The sequence below is a fragment of the Gossypium hirsutum genome, chromosome A08 (genome assembly GCF_007990345.1).
Source record: "Gossypium hirsutum isolate 1008001.06 chromosome A08, Gossypium_hirsutum_v2.1, whole genome shotgun sequence".
In the NCBI taxonomy this organism is placed as follows: Eukaryota; Viridiplantae; Streptophyta; class Magnoliopsida; order Malvales; family Malvaceae; genus Gossypium; species Gossypium hirsutum.
In genome coordinates, this window is record NC_053431.1 from 43,630,611 (window position 1) to 43,640,410 (window position 9,800).

The following is a 9,800-nucleotide window of genomic DNA, read 5'->3' on the forward strand; positions in this document are numbered from 1 at the left end:
ACATGAATCTCAAAGAATAACATTAAACATACCTCAATCTAGTTACATGCATGGCCAAACTTCCTCCTAATCCTCTTCCTTAGGATTTTCGGTCAAAAGAGGTTGAAAAAGGATGAACAAAACCTTTCTTTTCCTTCCTTTAGCTCACGGCAATGGGGTGTATGCATGAGACCATTATTATTTTTTTTTCTTTTTTTTCATCACCCTTCCTTCCATTATTTAATTATCATGCTTATTATTTTATTTTCCTTACCATACATCACTAACACAACATGTTGGTGACATGTTTCCACCCATAGCATGGCCGGCCACTACATATTAGGGAGGGGGAATTTGACATGCAAGTCCCCTTTTTCTTCCACATGCACTAATAGGTCCTCATGCATTGACCTATCACATTTTAAAATTTTCTCATATAAGTCCTATTGACTAAATTCACATGCAATCGACTAAATAGAAGCTTGAAATTTTCACACATTCATGATTACATATTCTAGACAATAAACATCACATTCAAACCTTTCGGTGACTCGATTTAGCGGTCCCGAAACCACTTCCCGACTAGGGTCAATTTTGGGCTGTCACATTTATCCTTGCCACTAGCAACGTTTGTTGTGGCTTGTTTGGCTCGATATGTGAACTGCTCAGCTGGCCACATGTTGGAGTTCATCACCATATCCTCGATTAGTTGACAAGCTTCAGCATAGGTCTTTGACATGAATGCTCCAGCAGATACTCCATCAAGGCTAGAGCGTAAATTCTTGTTAAGTTCGTTGTAGAAGACTTGAAGTTGGAGCCAATCTTGTAAACCATGGTACGGACACTTGTGCAACATCAATTTGAAGCACTCCTAAGCCTCATATAATGACTCTCCTTCCAATTGTCAAAAATTTGTAATGTCCATTCAAAGTTTTATTATCTTGTTTGGGGAAAATATTTTGCAAAAAATTTACTCGCAAGCTTGTCCCAAGTGTTGATTAAATCTACCGACTGTGAACCTAACCACATAAAAGCATCGCCAATAAGAGAGAAAGGGAATAGCTGAAGACAAATAGTGTTATCGGATACCACATTATACTTGAAAGTATAAAAAATGGTTAGAAACCACCTAAGGTTTTGATTTGGATCCTCATTCATAGACCCTAGAACAACATTTATGTTGGGCATCGCATAGTCATGCAAAGTTCTTTGCTCCATGGATGGTTGTGGTGGTTGTCAAATTTCTTCTTGTCGATTTTCGAAAGGTTTCTCTCTGGATGGAAATGGTATGTCTCCCAGATGTTACGCCCTCCTTGCATGTGTGATGATACGTCCTGATTCTGGCTCAAACAGTAAGACACTGTTACTGGTTTGAGTTATACAATGTTCCTACAAGCATGAAAGATTGAAAAAAATTAATTAAATCCAAAATCAAAATAGAAACAAAAGAAACTAAATTTGTATCTATAAATCCTATTTTGGCTACTTATCTCTATTTAAAAGTGTACACTAAAAATTACTCAATTTTACACCTTCTTCCCCCGCAAAAGTGCCAACAACTTGATCAACTGCACGCATGCGCATTAAAACACTGAATTTATATAATAATTTTTAAAGCCCGATTTTACTGCAAGTGTATAGGTCAATTGTAATAATTATAGTGTTACAATGAAACACCGAAAGATTCCAGGGATCAAACCTAAAGGAAAAACGCGATTGAGCAATAACTAGCATACACAATAGAGTCTAAATAGCTACTAATATGATTTTTGTCACATCCCAAAATTTTTTCTATAATTTTCGAAGTTAGTTTTGGAAATTATAGCCCGAAATTGGGTTCGAGAAATTAGAATTTGGTAATCGAAAAATGTCTTCATTAAACGGGTTTTGAAAATAAAATTGAATTATAAAAGAAATGAGGAAAAGGTTTTTAATTTAAAGAAAAATAACTTCTTGTAAAAAGTTTTAAGTTGAGAGTAGCTTAAGGGCTAATAGACCAAATTTTTAAAATCAACTCATTTTCCCCCTTCACCTTACAATTGACGCATAAAACCCCTTCTTCCCCTTTTTTTGTTGTCAATTCAAACCCTTAAAATCCTTAATCACCAATTTTAATCTATAATGCTCCAACCCTTTTGATTTCTATCATCTTTCACACACCAAAACTTTTCCAAATTCAAAGAGGAACATCAAGGACATATTAATTTTGTTACCATACGTCTTGTGGGTTTTTCTTTCATTTCCACCAACCATTCATTTTTCTCCTCAATCAAGGTAAATTTTGTTTTTCTAATTGACTTTGATGCAAACTAGCCTGTGAAATCAAGTTTTAATTCATTGAATCAATGATTTCGAATGATTACCCGAAATTGAGGTTGTTATTGGCAGAATTTAGATTTTTGAACAAAACTATTGTTTCTATGTGTTTATCAACTTGTTGCGATGATATTAGAAGGTTTTTAAACTCATTTTAATCTTTCATTAAAGGATTTGAAGATTATATTGAGTTTTCATTAAAAATAGCCATGGAATCGAAATTTTTTGAAACCGTAAATCTGAATAGTTCTGGGTGTTTTAAGGGTTGAAAATAATTCTTAGATGAACAATTAGATGGTTAAAATTTATTATAACCAATGAGAATAAGTTCAGATTAAGAAATTTGAGTTTCGACTAAGCTAGTAAAAAATTTTGGTTCCAAGAGGAGCTAGTTTTAACCTATGTTTTTGTTTGAATTAAGATGTGTTTTGGCTATTAATTGTTTGTATATGTTGTGTGGTTAATATGTGAAAAGATTTATAATTTTTGGAACCTTCTACGAGCAAGGTGAAAGGTAAGGAAAAGCTAGTTTGAACTTTTAACAAACAAGAAAAAGCGTGATTGGTGAATGTTTTGGGTCGTTTCTTGTAGGCACAAATCATAGTGTTAAATAGGAGCTTAGGAGTAACCTAAACCCCTATCCTAAGTTCCAAGTGTAAGCCTTCTTACTCCTATTTATTTCATTTTACAAAGTTGAGAATACATGATTGTGTTAGCATGTGACATAAAATTATTGTTTTATGCATATATATGTATGCGTGTGATTTAATATTGTTATAGCTTGTGAAGTAATGTGTGTGATTTAATATGTTTATATCTTATGGAACATTATGTTAGCACTTGTGATTGTATCAATGAGAAACATGGTAAGCAAGCAGTGTGAATGTGATAATGTTATGTGTACAATGGTTAAGAGTAGTTATAATATGCATTAAAATGGAAAGTAATAATATATGCAATGGTGGGTATTTTTGCCTTGTGCTTTCTTGAAACTTTTGGATATAGTTGACATTGAAGCCCGGGACATATTGGAGAAATAAGGGAATACGAGCTAAGCTCCATTCATCGAGATATGTTAGTGTGTTGGAGAGTGATAGCTTGATGCTGCACTTATGGGATATGTTGGACTCTTTGAGTCATTGGTGCGTTGGAGATCCGTATATCCAATGTGTGGTGATAAAGCCCACTCTTATGTTTCATAGTCTTAAGTGGCCACATTATCATGAATGATTTACATATATGTTGTATGTAAATGCATGAAAAATGAAAGCTAAATATTTGAGTTAACAAAGCATGAATGTGACAGCCCTAAAATGACCCTAGTCGAAAAGCGGTTTCGGGACCGCTAAACCGAGTCACCAAATTATTTGAATATGATATTTATTGTCTAAAATATGTGAATATGAATGTGTGAAAGTTTTGAGCTTCGATTTAGCTGATTGCATGTGAAGTTAATTAATAGGACTTATGTGTGGCACTTTTAAAAGGTGATAGGTTAATCTATAAGGACCTATTAGTGCATGTTATGAAAATAATGGGCTTGCATGTCAAATTTCCACCTATGACAAGTAGTGGCCTGCCATGCTATGGGTTAAAGCCTATTATAAACATTTTTGTGTTAGTGATTTATGTTAGAAATAATAAAATAAAAGGTTAGTAATAAAGTAATAAAAAGGGAGGGGTGATGAAAACAAAGTTGTCTCATCCTTGCTCCCCCTATTGCCGTGACTTGAGGAAGGAAGAAGAAGAGGATTTTCTTGCTTCATGATGGGTTGGTTGATGTTTAGGAAGAGGTATGTTAATGCTCTTTCATTGAAAGTCTTTGTATATTTGGAGTGGTCATCAAGTATAGAAGCTAACTCATGGCAAATGTTTTTGTAAATTTATGAAGATGACATTCGGTCATGGATGTTTGTATTTCTTTGATGTTGTTTTTGATGCTTAGGTGTATTGGGGGTTGATTATAGATGAGTTGAGCTTGGTAAAATTGAATATTTGTGGCTTAATTGCTTAATGACAATTGGCTATGTTGAAATGCCAAATTAGTGCTAAATTGTAAGTATTTAATTGAGTGTTCGAATATGAATTTAAGAAGAATGATACATTCGACTATGCTTTGATGTGCTTGGATTATTGTTCATTGAGTAAGTGATTGAGGAATGATTAGAAGAATTTGAATGCTAAACTAGTTGATTTGTTTATAATGTCCGATTATGATCAATTATAGAGATGTGAATAAAAATTTGTTTGGTGATATATATATATGTATTCGGCAATGGGATAAAATGTGTATCAAGGTAAGTTTCATGGTGATTATGCTTGTGATGTTGGGTTAATATTCGGCATTGAGTAATGTTGGGGTAAGGTGATTAATCGGCTATGAAATTAGCTAAATTAAATAAGCATGAAATCGAGTCATGGTATGTTTTATCGAATATGATACATATTGAAATCTATTGTTTTAGATATAGATTAAATGATATGTGATTGCCCAATGTGATAGTTAAGTGAATAATATTGGTTAAGTACTTAAGCAAATCTATTGTTTTACTTAAGCTTAAGAGCAAAGAGGATCAAAGTCGGATGGGGGAAAAGAGAAAGTAAACAAATAGCCGTGGATATCTAGTCGTCGACCACTTCCGAGGTAAGTTTTAAGTGATTAAACGTTGAGTAAATTCAATCATAATAGGACATAATGAGTTGATTTAATAAGATATGATGTGGCCATGATATGTCTTAAACACAAATGGTAAGTTCATATGTGTTTGGACTTGGAAAGTTAAGAGCAAATTGTAATAATTTGCTTTGGACAGCAGCAGTAATGTGATTTTAGAAAATCACTATAATTGTTGGTGTGGAGTTATAGGCTGAATAAAATATGTAATCAAGGCTTAATTAGTCTAGTTTCTTATAAAAGAGACCTTGTGAGCAAACAAATTTCCTATAAAGAGATATTTAAAGTTGTGTGAGACGGTGTCAGAATGACTCCGAAATCCCCTGTTCTGTTTTTAGAAAATCATTATAAATTGTACAAAAACGGTTATAAGATAAAATTTATATGCTTAGACTCCTTAATGAGTCTAGTTTCAAATGAAATCAAATACAACACATTTTGAATTCTATAAAATGAGAAATTTGATTCGTAGTGAAGAGTGGTCAGATTAGTCAAACAGTGAAACAGGGGAAACTTTAAGAAAAATCTGGTATTGATTGGCCAAACCTAAAATTCTAAAAATTTTATGGATGGAAGATATACGAGTCTATATTCAGGTAAAATTAACGGCAAGTGATTTGGAGTTTTGTAGCTCCAGTTATAAATAATTTAGTGACTACTGCTCAGGAAAACAGCTCGTAGTGAATATGTGATTTTGTTGTAAACATGGATAAAACTTGTTTTAGTTACTCATAAGCTATTGATTAAACCCATACGTGAATTCTAAATCGTGATATTGTAAAACGATACATGAGTGTTAGATGGATCTTTGATATTAAAATTTGTGAAATTGTAAGTTTATGAGTATTCGAATATGAAATGATAGTATGGCGTGAAATTGAATTATTCATTGGGAAATGATTAATGTAGATTCGGCCAAGACAAAGTGTATACATGATAGTATATGTGATATGTGAAGTATATTTGGATAATTGTGATGTGAATGTATATATATGTGATAAGGCCTAATGGCCGATGTGATGAATGTGAAAGTGTATAGATGTGATGAATGTGAAAGTGTATATATGTGATAAGTCCCGAAGGGCAATTGTGTCAGTACTATATCCGGGTTAAAACCCCGCAGACTTTATGTGAGAGTATTATCCTGATTAATGTCCGTAGGCTTCGTGCTCGTACTATATCCGAGCTTTAAAGACCCGACGGCTAAATGCTAGGATTCAAGTAAGACTTTGATATTGAGTATCTGCATTAAGTTACCATCAGATAAGTATTATGTATTCAAGATGTTCAGGTACGTATTACTTACTCATCGGTGGAGTGATTTCGAGGTGAATTATCAGTATCAAAGAGGTAGGTAAATTTGATTAATATTATAACTCCAAATGTGAGAATGTGCTTTGGAAATATTTGACCATCTAGGTCATTATTATTCGAAAGTATATATGTGGCAGCCAAGTGTTGCATTTAATGATATTATAGATCGAGATGAAGCTCTAGATTAACTTCATCGAACAGTTGAAATGAATGACCAATAATAGTGATTGAGAACACTTTGTCTTCCTTAAAACTTACTAAGCATTAAATGCTTACTCCGTTCTTTGAATCTCTGTTTTATAGATTGTGGTTCGTCAGCTATCGGACTCGGGATTATTGAAGTCGAAGTCGCCCACACTATCAAAGCCCTTTTGGTACACTTTTGGTTGAACTCTGAAAATGACATGTATAGGACTACCCTTTTGTAGTGGGTCATGGACCCTTTGGATTTGTATAATTTTGGATAGCCATGTGAAATGGCTTATATATGTTTGAGCATAATGTTATAATCATTTAGTATGGATATGGTTATTGAGAGGTGTGGATATGCTTAACAAGGATTGGCCATGGGAATGGTCAATCACTATCATAATTTGTGCTATTTATGCTAAAAGGGCTAGTTGAATCATGGAAACTATTAATAGGTAAAGTCTACCTTAAAGGCAGATGCTGACAGCAGCAGTGATATAGATTTGGAAAATCACTAAAAGTAGTAGGAATAGAATTAAATAGTGAATAAATTATTTAAATGAACCTTTATGAATCCACTTTCATATGGAAGAAACGAAACGGTCATATGAGTGGTATGTTAAGAGATAATTAGGTTTTCGTGAGACAGGGCCAGAACGGTTTCTGGATTCCCTGTTCCGACTTTGGAAATTCATTATAAATTAACCAGAGATAATTAGGAGTCATGCCATATATGTATAGATTCCTCTCTGAGTCTAGTTTCTATAGAAACAAACGGCATCAGTATTGAAGCCCTGTACAGGGAGATATCCGAATTGTAATGCATGAAAGTCAGTGTAGTCGCACCCTGTAACAGGGGAGACTTTAACTAATAAACTGTACTAATTGGCCCGACCAAAATTCTAGAAAAAAATATGTAGATGTACATAGGAGTCTAGTTTCAGGGAAAAATCACGAAACTGATTTTCGAGTTGTGAAACTCAAGATATGATTTTTAAGGTGACAGCGACACAGTTAGCCAGCTGTCTGGAAAAATTTAAAATGGACTGCGATAGTAAGAGAATTTAGTCTGTGAACCCCTCGTGTCCGACTCTGGCAACGGTCTCGGGTACGGAGTGTTACAATTTTATTGGTATCAGAGCTACGGTTTAGTCGATTCTAGGACTACCGTAATACGTTTGGGTCTAGCTATACATGCCATTATGTGATTATTTGATAGTGTGGTGATTTCTGACAATTGAAAATGTGTTTATTTATTGTAATGAATTCCGATCCCGATCGAGCTGTAGCAGATGGTATTGAGAGGACTGAGACATGCTTATGACGTGTCAATATTGAGAAGGGTATAACATAAGTAAGTTTTGAGTAATTGAATTTGGTATTCAACTTAAAATGCCATGATATACATGTATGATAGATGAATGATGTTCCATTGTCCTTATCATAATAAGGTTATTAGAGAAATGAACAAAGGAAGAGATTGGGGATATATGCTTTTGTGTGATTGCTTATTGAGCTGAAAGTTTAGTAAAAGAAGCATACATGTATTAGATTTGAATGATATTTACGACTTAAAGTCAAGAATCATGTTATATGTTTACATGTGAATGAATTGATTAAATTATAAATGTGATTTGTGCCATGTGAAACATGATAACATGTGAATAAATATGTATGAGACTCAGTGATGTGAATCCGAGTTTAAATACCCGCTGACTATATGAAGAGATTATGTCCGGATTAAAATTCGCTGGCCTTGTGTGGAGATTTCATCCGAGCTAAAGGTCTCGACGATGATCCGGGCTAAGTCCCGAAGAGCATTCATGCTAGTGATGTACCCGGGCTAAGTCCCAAAGAGCATTCATGCTAGTGATGTATCCGGGCTAAGTCCCGAAGAGCATTCGTGCTAGTGATGTACCCGGGCTAAGTCCGAAGAGCATTCATGCTAGTGATGTATCCGGGCTAAGTCTCGAAGAGCATTCGTGCTAGTGATGTATCCGGACTAAGTCCCGAAGAGCATTCATGCTAGTGATGTATCCGGACTAAGTCCCGAAGAGCATTCATGCTAGTGATGTATCCGGGCTAAGTTCCGAAGAGCATTCGTGCTAGTAATATATCCGTGCTAAACCTCGAAGAGCATTCGTGCTGGTGTTATATCCGGGCTAGGTCCCGAAGAGCAATCATGCTGGTGACGTGTATTCGGGCCTTCGTGCCTAGTAGGCTTCGTGCCGGTAATTTGAGCAAAGTTTAAGTATTCATTACTATACGAATTCAAATTTAAATGAGATGATATGTTTAAAAGTGTTCATACATGATGTTTATAGACTTGGTTAAGTCATTTCAATGTGTAATAACGAATGAATAAGAGCACTATGTGTGTGAATGATTAGAGGCACTGTGTGTGTGCGAATTCCTTTAATCGAGCACTATGAGTGCGAGATCGGTCAGTGGGCACTAAGTGTGTGAAGTGAAATTCATGTAAGACCTCGTCTGGGACGAAGGCATTGATTTGAGATAGTGTGTAAGACCATGTCTGGGACATGGCATCGGCTCGATGTGTGAGCATATGTAAGACCATATCTAGGATATGGCATTGTAAGAGCTATATGTGCTTAATGAGTATCCGTAATGATTTCGAATGATTCAACGGGTATCGTTAACAGTGATTAAATGTGCTAAATGAATTCAATGTTCAGGTATGTGGAAGTTGATTTTCTGTTGGAAATAGGTTAAGTTGAATAGTGAGATATGATGGAGTTATAAAGGATATTTATTGGGATGTTTGAGTATATGTGTACTTTCGGTCAGGTTACAGCTTATACATGAATGAAAATGTGGGTTACAAATATGTGGGTTGATGATGTGAATTATACATGTTAATATGTACTTAATATGTGTTTGAAATGCAATTGTGAATTAAGTTAAGTGATTATTGCTTATGAAATCAAGAAAATAAGATATATGCGCATACTTGTAGAAATGTTTATGTATTTGTTTTAAGATAAGAAAATGATTTTATAGATCGATGCGAAATCAATAATGAATTACAATTGCTATCGATGAGCTAATGTCTTTGTGGATATAATTCAATAAGAGGACGTTATCCTAAACTATGCATCGGTAGAAATTTTCGGGGACGAAAATTTCTTAAGTGGGGGAGAGTTGTGACAGCCCTAAAATGACCCTAGTCGGAAAGCGGTTTCGGGACCGCTAAACCGAGTCACCAAATTATTTGAATATGATATTTATTGTCTAAAATATGTGAATATGAATGTGTGAAAGTTTGAGCTTCGATTTAGCCGATTGCATGTGAAGTTAATTAATAGGA

General features: G+C 34.6%; 1 non-coding gene across 1 annotated transcript; it reads left to right on the top strand.

Moving 5' to 3' along the window:
• Positions 1-806: 806 nt before the first annotated feature.
• LOC121205228 (small nucleolar RNA R71) lies at positions 807-913 on the top strand. The gene has a single exon (XR_005900313.1). It is a non-coding gene; the product is annotated as a small nucleolar RNA R71 (small nucleolar RNA).
• Positions 914-9,800: the final 8,887 nt, after the last annotated feature.